Here is a 16,510-nt window from a genome sequence, read left to right as displayed (position 1 = left end):
ACCATCATACTTGTTACTGCACACACAAAAATACAATCTCTACCTTAAATTGCTTGCAATCTCTTAACCTTTCAGTTTAAAAGCATGTTGCAAGACACATTTTAAGGAAGCAGATAAATACTGTCAAAGATGTTGCAGAGAATGAATGTGGGCATGATCTGAAAAGTTTTATTTAAAATTGTTTGTTTTCCTGGAGGTTTCCATATACTGCAAACTTCAAAGTTCACTAGGCTTTGTAGCTGAGCAAAAGAACATGTCCAAGGTGAGGAAGCCTACTGTGTCATAAATGGCTTGGCAAAGATAAAGATGGAAGAAACATTCAAAGAGGAGCTAGGGGTCAATAAATGAAAGGAATGGGGAGCAATTTAAAAACGAAGAGAGGACAGCTGCTTATACTTTCTCACAAAATTTTGACTGAGTGCTAGAGAATATTGTGGGCACCAATAGGAAAAATAGCTTCAAAAAAGATTAGGCAAAGTCATGTAGGTTGAGATGAAGTTACTGTGTCCTCTTTTTAGGATTATCAGACAAGTTGACCTGATGTAACAGCCTAAAAGGAATCTGTAAATTGCCAAATGGAAGCAGGGAGAGAAATTTAGGGAGCAACCATTCTGTTACATTTCATCCCTAAACATCTGATACCATCAATAGTCAAAGGCAGGATACACAGGCCTTTTGTCTGGTCCAGTTTAGTAGCTCTTAAACAAAAGATAAATGCAAGATGCTGATCTCAAGTATTGTTGTAGCCGATAGCCTGTGTAAATAGTGGCAATAAGGTTTGGTCCTTTTGTGCACTCTGGATGCATTTTAGAGACTCTAGTCCAAAGCTGAGGAGTGGTCTGAGAATAGAAGTGCTAACCTTTCACTGCAGCTATGAGGCGCAGCGAACAGTCCTGCCACATGACATGAGGACATAGTCATGGATCTGTGCCATCCATCCTCCCTTCCCCATTTAAATATTTTCTATATCCCCACCTGCCTTCTCTGGTTCAGAGTAAATGTGGCTTCCTTCTGAAACATGACAGTGAATCCAGGGAGCTGGACAAAGCATTTCCTTGCAGCAACATTTGGCCACAGTCTGTATTAGACCAGTCTTACCCCTTTGTGTAGAATTAACGGGTCCAACAGGTCCAAGATTGGTAGTAGATCATCTCTCGGCTTTTTTGGACTGTATTTATTATATGTTATCAACCAGCTTGTGCTTTGGTTTCAGAAGGTGATGAAAGGAAGGGCTGTTTTTCCAGCTGAGCGCAGAGTACAGCAGAGAAAGAATGGTGAGTATATTTCTGTTATGTGTCCCGATTTGCCTCTGCACTGTTTGATATTCTGACCCCACTGTTCTGTTTCCAAAACAGCTTGAGAGTCCCCTAAACAGCTGCAGAAGGTGTCATCACTGTGGGGAAAAAAAAAAGTATAATGTACATCTCAATAACCCAAATCCAGGGCATAATTTTTGTCTGGGCTGTGGTGATTCAGCTTTGCTGTATTTGCACTTCAAGTGCAAATACACTAGCAAGTGCACAGGGACACACACAGACACACATACAGGCACAGAAATGGCAGGGGGAAAGGAAGGAAAATTACATAATTCTGAGTGTAACAGAAAACAAAACAATGGGGTTGTGATATTTTACCTAGAGTGGTGTCTGATTCAGAGACTCTTTGCCTTAAATGATGTTTATCATCAATGTTATCCTGTATGGATAACTCTCTATTTTTGTTCCCTGGATTTTGTAATCCTCTTTCAGTTGGATACCTTGTTTTCTGTAGCTGCAGGGTATAATATAATAAAAGTGGTATGCATACATCTGTAAGTTGCACTTAAGCTGATATGTGCACTGTGTGTACATATACATAATATTTTTAGATAATATATAAATGTGATACATATAGCCATATATATATATATGCATACAGAAATTAATACTTTGATGTATTTAGCATCTTCAACTAATTATACCTTGCAGTCTCATGTTAATTCCCATTTGAAACATTTGGCACTATTCCTCCTAATTCATTTATATTAATGAGGGGAGGATCCTCTGAGCAATAATCAGTTAAAAATCATGACTAGCTTTGTTAATAAATACCAGATTGGTACATGATACTGTATTGGCTTGTCCTTAATTAGGAAGCACTGGAAGGAGTACCAAGAGGGAAATACTCATAAATTTTTCTTTTAAAGTCTAACTGCTCTCTTTCTGGTATTAGCATCTTTGAAACAGAGAGAAAAACGATAGCTTTGAAATTTTAATTTTTCTGCACTTAAAACAGGAAATATGTATTATATTTAATTAAGATATACATTTGATATTGAAGTTTTTCCAGCCAGGTCCGTGTAAGCAAAGTAAAATCAAGAAAAACATCAGCAACATTGCTAAGTATAAGGTAATTGAAATACTTAATTTAAATATTAGAAAACTGGAAGTTTTATGAAGCATTTGGGAAGGCTGGATGGCTCAGGGAACTAGTAATGAACTAGTGAAATCTTCATTTTTAGGTGATTGATTGCAATTGCATCTAGGAAAGGCTAGAAAGTCATTCCTGTCAGCCCATGTGCAGCAGTGGCTGTGCTATCAAAGCCAGGTCTTACCCTCAGCTGGGACTCCAGGAGTGAATGGGCATGTTAGTGAGGACAGGCATGCAATATCTGTGGAGTCTGGCTTTTCTGGAATGGTAATGGGTGAGTTTCTCATCTAGTCAATGAATTTTTCCTGAGTTTTTAATCTCAGAGTCCTTTAAAGTGGAAACTTTTTCTGGCATCACTTACAGTGATTTTTTTCCCCTCATATCTTCTGAATACTTAACATCACTGTAGGCTTGCCAAGGTGCAGTCCACTGGTGCTTGTTTATGCCAAATACTTCCAGCATATGTATGCTTATTTTATCAGTAGTCAGTATTATGAGTTATTAATACAGGAAAAGCTTAATTAGCGATGCTTATTTGAGATCTACTGAACAACAGAATGGCAAGGACTGACAGCCCTGTTCTATGCAGCGGTGGAAACTGAAGTCATCACTTCTTATCAGAATCTTTTACATATGCTAGTACTTTGAAGCCCGACATGACTGTGCTGCTCTGAACTGCAGCAGCACTGACTCTGCTCCTGCCAGGACAGTGCTGCTGGAGAGAATATGGCAATATAAGCCTATTATTTGTGGGTCAGATGGGCTTGAATGTGACCTTACAGGGAACTGTGCTAATACTGCTTATACACTTGTTTGATCTGAAACTCTTTTCCAGTCCACCTGTTGCATACCCTTGCAGCTCTCCTTTCCTTCACCCACTTGTTCAGGTCTATACTTCCAGAAGACAAGCCCCTGCACTCTGACATTAATGGGGTGGGGGCAGTGGGAGGGTTCGTTCTGGGCAGGTATTTGGTACAGTGTTTACTCTGGCTAAGCACTTCTGATCTGGAAGGCAACACATCATCCTGTAGTAGAGGTGTCAGTTTGTGAAGTTGTGCCTCCTTTTTCCCTTCCAGCATTCATTTTTCCAGTCTGTTTATCTTGGAAACAGCTTGGGACAAACATTGGTTCTTACAGCATATTCACACAGCTTCTGGCACAGTGAACTGGCGCTCCCTTTGGACCTCAAAGAATTGCTGAACAACAAAAAGTCCTGACATGGCAATAAGAGGAGAAAAACCTTGAGGGCAGTGTGTGGAGGGGGGCACCATGGGAGGCACAGCACCTTCCTGTGTGAGTGAGAAGAATGACCTCCAATGGCAAGTCCATTGAGAGGAGCAGGATGGGGACAATGTCTTCTGGGGTAGCTGTACTTAACTGGGATGGACCAAGCTCTTGGTCAGTGGCATGGGATGGCAGGCCCTGGGCACTGTGGGAATGCGTGGAGGGCAGTGATGAGAAGGCAGAATATATACAGGGAAAGTAGAGCTGTTTTGAGAAACTGGTTGTCGGATATTTAACTGCATCAAAGTTTCTCCAAATACTTCTTAGCCCCCACTACACCTTCTCATGTTATGTCTTTTCTGTTGTCTTTACTCACCCTCTATTTTCCTTTTAAGGACTTCCTATCTCTTGAATCAATAGTTTGGAAAGGCTGCTCTGTTTAGGATCAGAGAGGCCTGAGGAAATTTTTGTTGAAAGCAAAAAAACCTTTTTATAGGACTGGGTTTTGTCTCCTGATCTGACCAAGTCTGATGTCCTGCTTGTCTCTTTTTCTGGGGCTGAGACACAACTTCAGTTTTCTTTTGGGTTAGGAAGAAAGACTGGGAGAGAAGTGCCAAGGGATGAGGGCAAATAAGGATTTTTGGAGCTGGATAGTGCAGGGCAGTTGCTCCTCTGAGCACTTCCCAGCCTAAGTATCTACCTGTATAATCAGTAGTGTTTATGACTAAAGAAATCAACTTCAATATAGTCCCAATTTCAAACTCTTTTTAGCAATCCTGAGCAGAAAGTCTTATTGTTTGTCAAAAAAGTGTGAGAACAAAAACAAACAACCCGGGAAATTAATTAACTTTGACTGTCTTTTAATTGCTCAAACAAATGATAAAATATTTCTAAAATAATCAAATCAAAACTGTTTTAAAAAATCACTTGACAGGATCCTTTTAAATTTACCAGTGACAGAATGATTGCAAATGTATATAAAACAGCTGCTTTCAGATGCAGGTAAGCTCCTATTGAAAAGAGATAAAATCCTAACTGTTTATGCCTGCATTTGATGATAGTGCAGTTGAGTATTGTGTTATTTTATAATGTATTCAAGCACCTGTTTAGAGAAGGTATATTCCACTATGGTCCAAAATTAAAACAACCCCATTACTTGTCGGGGTTTCATTCATAATTCTTGTATCATGCTCTGATTAGAGTATACATTGAACCTCAGATGAGCATTACCTAAGGCACATCCAGTTAAATGCACTGTATAAACTAGGCACAAACCACAAAGCTACCTTTAACTTGCACAAAACAGCAAGTGGAAATTGATTAAAATATGCATTCTACTAATATAACGGCTGGTCTCAGTATAAAAATTAATTAATGCTAATAGTACACAATCAAAACTGCTTTTAGAAATCTTCTTAGAACATTAACTAAAATGTTCATCTTTTTAATGCATTTGACTGAACCTCTGAGACTAAAAGCTTTGCTTCCTCCATGCAAATGTGAAAAAAAATCACAGCCTGAATTTTCAAGTGGTTATTTTATAGCAACCTCCCCCAGCCATTTGCTTTTGGATTTCTTGTTAACCTGAGCCTGGTCCCAGGCCATGTGTGAGGTTGTACTATTAGCTACTACAGATTAAGGTGGCAGCCCTGGGAATCGAGGCCAATAACATATGCAGATTGAGCCACAGAGCAGAGAAGGAGATAACTAAATGAAAAAAGGGGAAAGGGTATTGTGTTCAAAGAGGCAGCACAGCAATATTCTAGGCTTTCAGCTCACAGATATTCTGAGCATAAGGAGTGAATACTTGTCAAAAAAAGAACCCCAAAACCAAAACAGTCAGCCTCCAGGGCACTCTCTTCCTCTTGGTTTGTTTGGTTGGTTTTTACATTTGGGCAAGATATTTCACTTCATTGGGATGAATATTCCTCAGCTGGTTTAATTTCCAAAATATAAAAATTTAGAAAGTCAGTTCTGTGGGCACAGCAAGGGTCTAATCCTCTGGCTCTCACAGGATCTTGTGCTGTGAGAGGTGCTTCGGTGTGGCCTCAGACTCTGAGCCTCCAAATCAGGAATTCCCTTTGGATAGTGTCAAATCTGTCTATATCATTGGTGCATATCTCCAAGAAAAAGCCTTTAATATAAGTTATGAATTATTTACTAATAGAAGTGGGTTTGATACATCTTTTTTATACATATATAAATAGATACATATACACACACACACACTGGCACACCCATAGGCATAACTACATTTATGTATGTAAACTTCTCTTTATTCACAGGTAATGAGTTGTTAACTTTCTTCTGTTTGTCTCCTCTCCTTCCTATTCCATCTGACTTTGCTCTATATTTTTCAGTTTCTCAAAATCCTCCTCAAACCTTTCTGAATTTTTGGTCTGCTTTTTCCTCATTTCCCCAGATACCTCTGCATCTTTCTATAGGTGCCTAAAACAAAAAATGTCTGGCCTTAAAAGAGATGCTACCGAAACCTAAAGAAACAGCAACAGTTTATGCTGTAATATGTATTTGTCTGGGCCTTATCTGCCAAGAGCATCAATGAGAGTTCTCAAAATCTGAAACCTTGACATACATGGTTTTTCACAGTTGTAGCACCCATCAGATTTTTCCCATTTATGTTTTTAGCAATGGTGGTGATGAAATTTGATGACATCACTAAAAAACACAGACAAACAAAAAAGAGTCTTCTTTTTAATGATGCAAACATAAGCAAACTTCTCACTTTGTGGATGTATTTAGCAACCTGGGGAAACAGGAACCTTAGATTCAGTTTCCTGCTCCTACATAGGTTGGAGAAGGTTGCTTGGACTCCTCATTTGTCAGCTTCTTATCTTCAGAGGAACGAACCACAACTTGTTTCTCCTTTGCTCCTTCGCTGTTTTGTGGAACTAATTTTGGTTAAGTTTTACATTTGTCTGGGAAAACTTAGGGAAGTGCATCTGGAATAAACCACCTTCTGTCTTCAACACCTGATCCCTTGTGCTTGTGTACTGTGTCAGCTTCACAGTGGCCAATTTGTCACCTCAGTTTTGCTTTGGGTACATATTTCATTGCCCTTTACTTTCTTTACAGGTACAGAATATTGTCTTTGTTCTCTTCTAGGCCTACAGTGACCTGGACCATCTGAGCCACAAATATCTGTCACTGCTGTCACAGAGGTGCAAAGTCGTGCTCCTCTATGGAAGGATACTCTCAAGGCAATCACTGATGCTGTCTGTTCCAGGATTTTTTCCTCTCCTTATACATTTTAATAACCAAACCATTAACATATAGAAACATTTCATCATAATCCAGGTGAGAGGTACCTAGAATTTTTTTTTAATTTGCATTTGTTCTAAATTTCAAAGAAAATATAAAATTACAAAATCTCGACAGATGACTTAAGGAGATATTATTAATGGGAATATTAAACAATTAAAATAAAACCTTTAATGTAATTGAACAAAGTATTCATCCACCCTGCCAAATGGAGTGAGTAGTTATAGTTTTAGAGAGGACAGATGGATATGTGTTAAGCCATCTAGCTTCCTGGGTAGCTCAAGAAATCAGTAAGCTACCTAGAAAGACATGGATAACTGGACCTGTGGGATACTCAGGGCTAAATGATCCTAAAAGGAAGACATCTTTATTTCAACAGTATTTACAGTCACTCATTAGAGAAATTGATAATCATTAAAGAATTATCTTCAAGGAGAAAATACAATTCATGTTTTCATACTTTACAGATTCTCCCTGGGGATGATGAATTATTGGTAGTCCTGAGAAAGGCTCCTTCCTTTTCATTATTTCAAAGCAGACAGAGATGATGTTGTAGGTGATGAACATGGCTAAAAAACTGGTGAAAGCCCACTGTGACAGGGTGAGCAGCAAGGGTGGCTTGAATCTATTTGAGAAGGGCTAAAACACTCACTGGCTGTTCCAACTACATTAAGCAAGATTGCTAATAAGTACCTCAGTTTAAGGTAAAACTCTCTGCTTTAACAGAAGTGCTTACCACAGCACAGGTTCAAACCTTGATCAAACTTGATCAAACATTTGATCAAGGGAAACATTGTACAATGTGGATTTTATTTGAAAGTTTTCCTTGATCATATCACAACAAATTACATAAAATCTAATATAGGAGTTGATTAACAGGAAAAATCATAGGTCCATCAAGTGTAGTAATTATCTTGTAGAAATAGCTTGCAATGGATGCTTAAAGAAAGAATTTCAGAAGAAATCAAATACAGACTCTCCCCTAGTACAGTATTCCAGTTTCTGGTAATAGGATGTGCAAAGGGATTCTGAGATGAATGGGACATCTGATGTCTCAAGAGGTTTTTCTTTCATGGTTTCCAACTGTTGTCTGAAACTATTTGTACTAGTAGCATCCAAAACATATTCTGCAAGGACTTCTACTGTTATATCTAAAGATACTTCCCTTAGTTTGTTTTAAATGGGGTATTTGATATTTCACTTTGGACAGGTAATCCAAATTACATTATTGTCTTTTTTTAAAATATAATTATAATATCTAGGATAAGACCTTTGATTAGTTATCTTTACTTCAGGGCTTTTCCTTTGTATAGATTTGCATTTTATGTCACTTGCCCTTTCATCACTCAGCTACTCGACATTGTGTTCTTCTCATCTAAACTTAGCACTCTGAGTACCAAATACCTGGACTGAGCTAGTTCTACCCTCAGACAGGCATCTAAGAGAAACAGAATCAATCATTGGCTGGAAACACTCATTTCACGCAGTGTTTTATAGCATCTCCATTAATTCATTTCTCTATAAGCCTCCTAAATCTGGGTTTCTTTTTTTGATATTTCCAACAAATTTACTCAGTAGAGAAATTAAGAGTATTGCTCTATGGTTTCCTGGGTCTCCCTCCTCACTACAAAATGCTTGAAATAATTTCTATTGTGTTTCTCACCTCCACTCTTTCGGTACTGAGGTCAATTTAAGCACTAGGTTACACACCACAGTGAGTAGTTTGGCAATTTCATATTTGAGTTCCTTTAGAGCACTTGCATGATCTGGTCCTGATGATTTGTCACTATTCATTGTATAGATTTGTTCTTAAACCTCTTCTACTGACACATCAATTTAAGAGTGTACCTTAGATTTGTCCCTCCATAAAGAGTAGTTCCAGGGTTGAAACCTCTCAAAGCTTCTCTGCAACAAGCATGGATGCAAAGAATTCATTTAGCATTTCTAACATGGACTGTTCTTCTTACAGCTGCAGGCCTGGTTGACTCCCTGGCAGGATTCCTGCTTCTGAAGTATTTGAAAAAAAAAAAAAAAAAAATTATGTCTTTAGTGTGCTACTGTCCAAAATTTCCTATCGCTTGCATTCATTTTGTGTTCAGGCTGCTACAGGTTATACTCTATTCTGTTATCCTTTGTCAGAAAATATTGCACGTGACACACCAAATAAAGGAAGCAAACAGGTAGGATTTTGGGGACAGGGCAAGAGCTACAGTGACAAAAATACAAGACTTACCTATACTTAAACAATCAAGAACACCACCAAACATCATCCCTTGCCTACAGATATTGTGAAAAGGGTGAATTCTACTAAAGTGAGAATGATAGCTAATATTTTACAGTTCCACTAAGGATCTTGAGGGAAAAAAAGTTAATTTCCAATTTAAATATTTTTATCAGATTTGAGGAAAATTGCCTGATATTTCTGATGTCCACACTTTGGGGAAAGACCCCAACAAAGAGCAGTACAATATTTTTGTTTCATTTTAACCATGAAGTGGTTTCAGCCCAAAGAGTTATTGCAATGAGCTTCATAATAGAATTAGTAGAAAAGTTTTATTGGTTGGCTTCAAATATTTTCATCCAGCTTTCAGTTCAAATTTACAGTTCCATTTGTATGTTCCCCCTTTCAGTTCATTGTCATCCTAGATTTTCAAGAAGTCTTCATTAATGTCGGCATCTTTTTGTTCTCCCTTTCTTTCTGTATTTTGTTTGGAGAAACAGAAAATAGCAGAGTGTAAGTGTAACTTTCTCCTTTCTTATCTGAATTCCACCAACTGGGCAAGAACATCCATAACTGGAAGGACTTCTGCTCATAATGCTGTTGTGTATTTGCTAATGCAATGACTTAAAGATTGCAGAAATAGTGCAAAATATATATATATATATATATATATATATATATATATATATATATGAAATTGAGAGGATGGTTGAGGAAAAGCTAACTATGGGTTGCCTACAGATAGATCTTGTTGGCAGTCGATATTTAGGAGCAGGCTAGAAATTTGGAAGAGAAAGAGAACACAAAATGAAGTAGCTGGAAACAGATGTTTTCCTGCAGCTTTCTGCATATGCTGCTCACAGAACTCATTGTGATTCCAGTGCAAGGACAAAGACTCAGGACAAAACAGTAAGGCACACAGATAAATCTTACCCTACTTTTCCCCATAGTCATTGAAAATTAAAAAAAAAAAAAAAGCAAGTAATCTGAACCATAAGCTTCTGAGGTGGTCCACATCATCAACACCAACTGTGGATGAATGCAGGAAGAATGCTTCTCTACTCACCTGGAAATGTGGGTGCTTTTTGACATGGAAAAACAGACCTTTTTCAGTTTAGTGCTTCCAGTATATTTAAACAATTAAAACACTAGATTTCATACCCGAAAGCATATACTCTTGATTTTATTACTTTATTTTGCTTGAGAAAGCAATTGACCTGTTGGAAAAGCAGATAAAGTGTGCAGTATATTGTTGTTATTGGCCCTATTCTGTCTAAAGTTCTAGAGAACACTTTATTTTTAATTTTACTGAATATGTTTCCATATAACATAGAGTGTTGCTTGTGCTGCAGTGTACAGTGTCTCAGCCCATATCCTTATAGGTCTCATAGTCTCATAGTCAGGAGTAACAAATTTGTGGATTCTATACCATAATATTATTTGCTTTAATGTTTAATCTCAGACACGGCAAACTGTTTACAACCATCTTAACTTGGCATTCTACAGATAGCTGTTTCTCCTGCTTACAAACAAGTTACATTAATGTAATGATTCTGCAATTACATAAAAAGATTACCAGACCACTTGAAAATCCCCTACTAGCATTCCATTTATATTAGCATACTGTTCTCAATTAGAGTAATATACGTCTGATGATTCACTTTACTGCAAAACTTAATTTGGATTTCTTGTTAATCCACATTGTATCAGTGTTTAACACCAAATATAAATAAATGCCACTGATTTTTTTTTTTGCCAGAAACAAAAAATAAAGTTAATCGGACTGTTTTGTAGAACAATTTTTATGTACCAAAGTTTATTATTTGATTGCTGCAAAATAGCCCACCTTCAGTAGGCACAGCACATCTGGTTGATTTTCTGAGAGGGAATAAATAAATTTCTGAGTTGATGGGTAACAGTGATGGTGACAGAGACATCAGTGGCATCCAGACAGTGATCGTCTCACTGCAGAGGAGAAAGTAAAGAACAGAAGAAAGTAAAGGTGCCCACATTTGCAGAAAGTTTTCTTTTCAAGGTGACCATTAGCTTTCACTGAGGATAAGCTTTTCATCTGCCTTCATCTGCAAAGCCAAGTTATTATAATGGAAGCCACCAACAGGCTAAGGAGGGAAGGAATTTGAAAGTTTGGTAGAAATGTATGTTAAAAATCTGTTTAAGACAATATGAAAAACTGCTCACGTACATACAAATAGGTGAAAATTCTTTTTCAGCTTTATTTACCTGAGAATGAATTTCAGTTTGAAGAGGCCTTTATGTCGTTTCAGGGAAAGCACCTAAGATATAAGCAATTTTCAACAAGAGTACTACACATTTGTCTTTATAACAATTTGTATGTAACAGCTTTTATGCAAATGATGCTAAAGTGGCACCTTTTTTCTAAATTGGACATTTTTATGGTTATAATTTTCTTCTGTAATAACAGCAAAAAAATGGTTGTCCCAGTGGAGTTGAGCATTTCATCTCTAGTGCTGTTTTGTGAAGTTGGAATGACAAGTTTCTTTCATTTGCGCAAAGAATGACAAAAAGAAGTATTTTTTGTCATTCTTGTCTGACTGGGTTGAGGCAGTTACACTTGGAAGCAGCACCAGTCCCCTGACACCAACCTTTTCTCTGCCATCAAGAATGGTATCATAAAGTCATAATAAAACTTAAAGGAACTAAAAAATATTGCTTTCTCTCTGTTTCTGCTCTTTGAAAGACATAAATCACTTTGTTAGTTTAAGTAGTTGCTGCTTTGGTGTGGTCTTTGGCGTTGATTCGCACTCATTCTCCAGAGGTCAGACAGGTGACTTTTACAGACCATAGTTTTGGATTTAATTAACTATGATACGAGAGAATTTATGTATTTCATGCAAACATTCCAAGGCATTAGTATAATAAACCAAGTAACATAGGCAGGTTCTTGTTGCTTAATTGACTATGCAGTTCTGCAACAGTGATATGAGAAATTCTGGGTCTTTAACAACGATTAAATTCTATCCCAGCTACTAATTAATTAGTGATCTGCAACCAGGAAACTTTATGATGGATGATTTTACCCCCATAAAGTGATAAATTGGTAGACTTTGAGACGTACAATAAGGTTAACAAAATCAAATTGAAATCTGATACTTCATCTCATAAAGTAAAATATCATAAAATATAATTAAATGTACTATTTAGTAAAAAATCCACAAATGTTTATTTGAATGTGAACAGCCAATAAATACTGAAGCCCCTTGTGTGTCTCTCTCTAAACTATGTAGGTAATATCTATATAACTTCTATATACAAACTATAAATTCAAAGTCTATTTTTAACCAATCTTCTGTTAGTACTGATTTTTATTTCTGCTACTCAAACATTCCCAGTAGTGATCCTTGGCATTCTGCAGGCCTAGTGTGCTGTGTTTGCTGGGACAGAGTTAATTTTCTTCACAGCAGCTAGCATGGGGCTATATTTTAGACTTGTACTGAAAACAGGGATTATAGTACCAAAATGTTTGTGTTATTGCTGAGCACTACCTACACATCATCAATGCCTTTTTACAACATCAGTGCCTTTTCTGCTCCAGATCCCACCCCACCAGTGAGTGGGATGCCATGCACAAGGAGCTGGACTGGGACACAGATGGGACAGATAACCCCAACTTACCACAAAGGTGCCACATGACATGATGCTCAGCACATAAAGCTGGGGAAAGAAGAAGGAAGGAGGGGGGTCATTGGACCGACTGCGTTTGTCTTCCCAAGCCACAGCTATGTGTAATGGAGCTCAGGTTTCCCAGTGACGGCTGAACACCTTCCTTCCCATGGGAAGTGGTGAACGAACCTCAGTCTGTCTGTATATCCAGGGTTACTCCATCCCAGGTGCAGAATCTGTCACTTGTCTTTGTTAAAAGTTGGTGACTGCCCAGTCCTCTAATTTGTCAAGGCCTCTCTGCCTTCAAGGGAGTCAACAGCTCCTTGCAGTTTTGCATAATTAACTAACTCATTTATGTACCTTTGAGTCCTGTGTCCAAGTTGTTTATGAAGAAGTTGAAGAGAATTGGCCCTAAAATGGAGCTCTGCGGAACCCCACTGGTGACCCATTGCCAGCCTGAAGTTACCCCATTCACACTTGGGACATGTCATAGAGCTAACCTTTATTATTGTAGTAATGAACTGAAAGGTTAACTTCAGCCCTTCTTTTTTTTCAGAGCACTTATAGCCTAGACTGGTTTTCCGTAGAAATATAAGTGTTCTCTCTCTGCTCAACAATTTCTGTCTTTGAAGTTCCTGTGTTTTGCATTGTACCTTCCATTTCAGCTATACAGTATCTATACATATAATTGCTGAACTGCCAGAGGAAAGAATGACTTGAGATATCCTAGAATTTCAGCCAAGGCAAAGCTTCAAAGCAATTAAAGCCATAACTGTGTGTGCAAAAGGAATTTCCTGAAAATAATGACTGGAGGAGGAGTTGATTATATTGATAACTATATTAGAATGTTAACACTGAAATTTTGCTTCTAAATCCCCAGAATAAAACTCAGTTCAGTTACTAACATTCCTATAAAGACATACTGGCAACCTGTATCCTCCTATCCCTGAAAAATTAAAAAAAAAAATCAGTGGATACAGCTGAGTAGGTAAAATGTTTTGTATGCTTGGGGCACTCCCACAGAAACCACATTTTTTATTTAATCATTTGGATTACTTAAATAATTTCACAGTATGCCATCTAATTTATAAATATCTGCTTATGAAGAAACACTTCTGGTATTATGTAGGGGAGGGAGTGGGTTAATACATTATTTACATTTTAGAAGCAGAAATATCTTTTTCTCGGCATAATATTAATTAATAAATACTTCATACATTTAATAGCGCCTTTCATCCAAAGACCTCAAAGCGTCTCCAGATTTTTAAGATTGGGCAAGCTGAAGCAGATAACTACTAGGCAGCCCTTCCAAGGTCACTCTGTATGTTCCTGGTGGAGCTAGCAGTGGATACTCTAGTGTGTTGACTAAGAATCCTGAAACCAACCCCTCTGGCCCACTGCACGGCATGAGCAAATCTATGTACACTAATAGATTATTAATGTTTTGACAATCTAATGGTTTACTTAGTTTGACATACCTTTAGGGCTTTATAATTAAGGAAATATGTGTTAACATTGGTATTAAAATACTTTTTTGTCAAATATTCAGTGGAATCAAGTTAACAGAGGCTTGCCTTACTGTCCCTGAAAACTAGTGCGGGAAATACCTCATATGGGATGTGGAATAAAAGGGCTGATTTCACATAAAAAGATTTTTTTTTTTTAACTCTTCTAAAAGCAATGTTAAAAAGAGCTTAAAGCATATATTGAGCATCACTCAACAAGCCAAGCTTTAAAAATTATAATTTTAAATTTATTTTTAAATTCCAAATCACCTCAGGCCTAATTGGCATCTGCACCATGGCCTCTTTGCACTTTTCTGGTAACATAAAATAACCTGAAAGTGTGGATGTATGTTAACATACTCTTCTGTGATGGTCTAAGGAGATTTAGAGTCTGATAAAAATGTATTTCTTCAATGTTGCCTTCTATATTTGCTATTAATTTAGCTTAATAGGAAAAGTAAAGTTTTAAAAATCAGAGTTCTTCTGATAGTGTTTTTAGTTTCATACACTATATTTCCATCTGACTGAAAGACCTTTTGGTGCAACCTCTGCTAACTGGAATGATCACTGCATCATGAATAATCAAATGAGAGTAGCCAACTGTGTCCAGGTCCAATTGTCTTCTTATTGTCTACAGAAAAAGCATCCTTTGGTTTTAGACTAATTTATAGTCCACTACCATAATCCCTGATAGTCTATCACCAGAAAACCACCCAAATTCCCCCTTTTTTTTTTTTCTTAAAATATTAAATGTTCTTTATTCATTCTTGTTTATCTGCTGACTGTCTGAAGCATGCATGACAGTTCACTATCCCTGTCATCCTGGTGTGTTTTGTGCTTCGTTAATTATAAAAATCACATGGTGATTACAAAGCCTTCATGTGCAAATCAGAAAACATGATGCACACAGTTACACATAGACATTTACCACAGTCATCAGTAACTGCAGGATCTCAGGAAGAATGCTCACAATTCCCTTTACAACATTATTTCTCAAAAGCATTCATTTCCTAGAGCAAGGTAATGGACTGAAGGAGGCGCAGATCCTCAACTCCCTAACCCTGGTGTGTATTAGGAACAGCTCCTCTGAGATCAGTGCAGTTGCTCTGAATAAGCAGTAGAGATCAGAGTCTGGCTCAGGAACTTTGCATATTCACTATTAAACTTGGAAAAGGGAACCCCTGTCTGTCTCAATTTCCCAAGTGCTATCTGTCTGTTACAAGGCACACACACATTAATTGTGTGTTTTAAAACTTTGTTTGGTTGAACTTGTCATCCTAGGCTAAAATTGTGTGACCTAACTTGTAGTAGCTTTTGCAGTGAAGGTATCATTTACTGTTGAGTATATTTTACTGTGCTGTTATAGATCTTTTCACTCAACCAGCTGTCTAACATGTTGAATAGTCTTTCATCTTGTCAAACACTTCCATTCCCCTTTCTACAGCTTTCTCAGCCAGCATGTACACACCTAATCAATCTAATGCCACTGTCTCCAGACTTTAAAACCAAGAAGCACTGCCCAAACTACTTTTTTAAAGAGACAGTCATCCTTTTCTGGTAAATTCATCATCAAGAGGACAGATAAATTGTTAAATGAGAAGAAACACATCTCTGAAACTGTTACTCTAGGTCCAGCCTCAGAGCTCAGGTTCACTCACTGAATCTGTCATTCAGTAAAGGCTGTTGGGGGCTTCCCTTCACACTGATCATGTATATGTTAATGTAATTTAATTTAATAAACATCTTACACATGGAACTGAGTTTAAATCCTCTTGCTTTTGCTTACTTATACTTTTTTTTTTCCATTTTTAGACAAACAAGATTAGTCTGTCTCAATCTGTTCAATGCCATTTTTCTTTTTTTTTTTTCTTTTCCTTATCATTCATCAATGGGAACTCCATTAGTAGATTGATATTTACATCATACAGGAGGCAGGTTAAAAAAAAAAATCCATTGGCATTACTTTCAGGTGGCCCCTGCTATGTGGTATAGTATATACCTTACATGGTATGGAGTATTCATTAGGGCTGTTTTTATTTTTATTACTTTTATTTTTATTAGATATATTACCTCCTGAGACTGTATGAAGTGAACCATGTCACTGGGTGAGATTACTACTCAGTTAATAGCAGTTCTGAAATCAGTCAATTGGGAACAGGCTATGTTGCAAGAACCTCTAAAATGTGGATATATGCGGTGGGGGACAGGGTAGCTTTCCAAAGGGGAGGGT

At 37.4% G+C, this 16,510-nt stretch overlaps 1 long non-coding RNA gene across 3 annotated transcripts in view; it reads left to right on the top strand.

Annotated features, from left to right (window-relative positions):
- The window catches only part of LOC104686397, a 35,390-nt gene extending 19,409 nt beyond the window's left edge, over positions 1–15,981 (top strand). For 2 of the 3 annotated variants that reach the window (XR_751332.3, XR_002045270.2), the window contains exons 3-4: positions 1,214–1,274; positions 6,757–9,785. This is a non-coding gene — a long non-coding RNA (uncharacterized LOC104686397). Of the gene's footprint in view, positions 1–1,213; positions 1,275–6,756; positions 9,786–12,707 lie in introns of those variants that run through there. The other variant, XR_002045278.1, reaches the window with a different exon arrangement.
- Positions 15,982–16,510: the final 529 nt, after the last annotated feature.

This window comes from Corvus cornix, chromosome 5 (assembly GCF_000738735.6).
Source record: "Corvus cornix cornix isolate S_Up_H32 chromosome 5, ASM73873v5, whole genome shotgun sequence".
NCBI classification, from domain to species: Eukaryota; Metazoa; Chordata; class Aves; order Passeriformes; family Corvidae; genus Corvus; species Corvus cornix.
The sequence above is the reverse complement of the archived record's forward strand: the minus strand, read 5'-3'. Positions and strand labels throughout refer to the sequence as shown.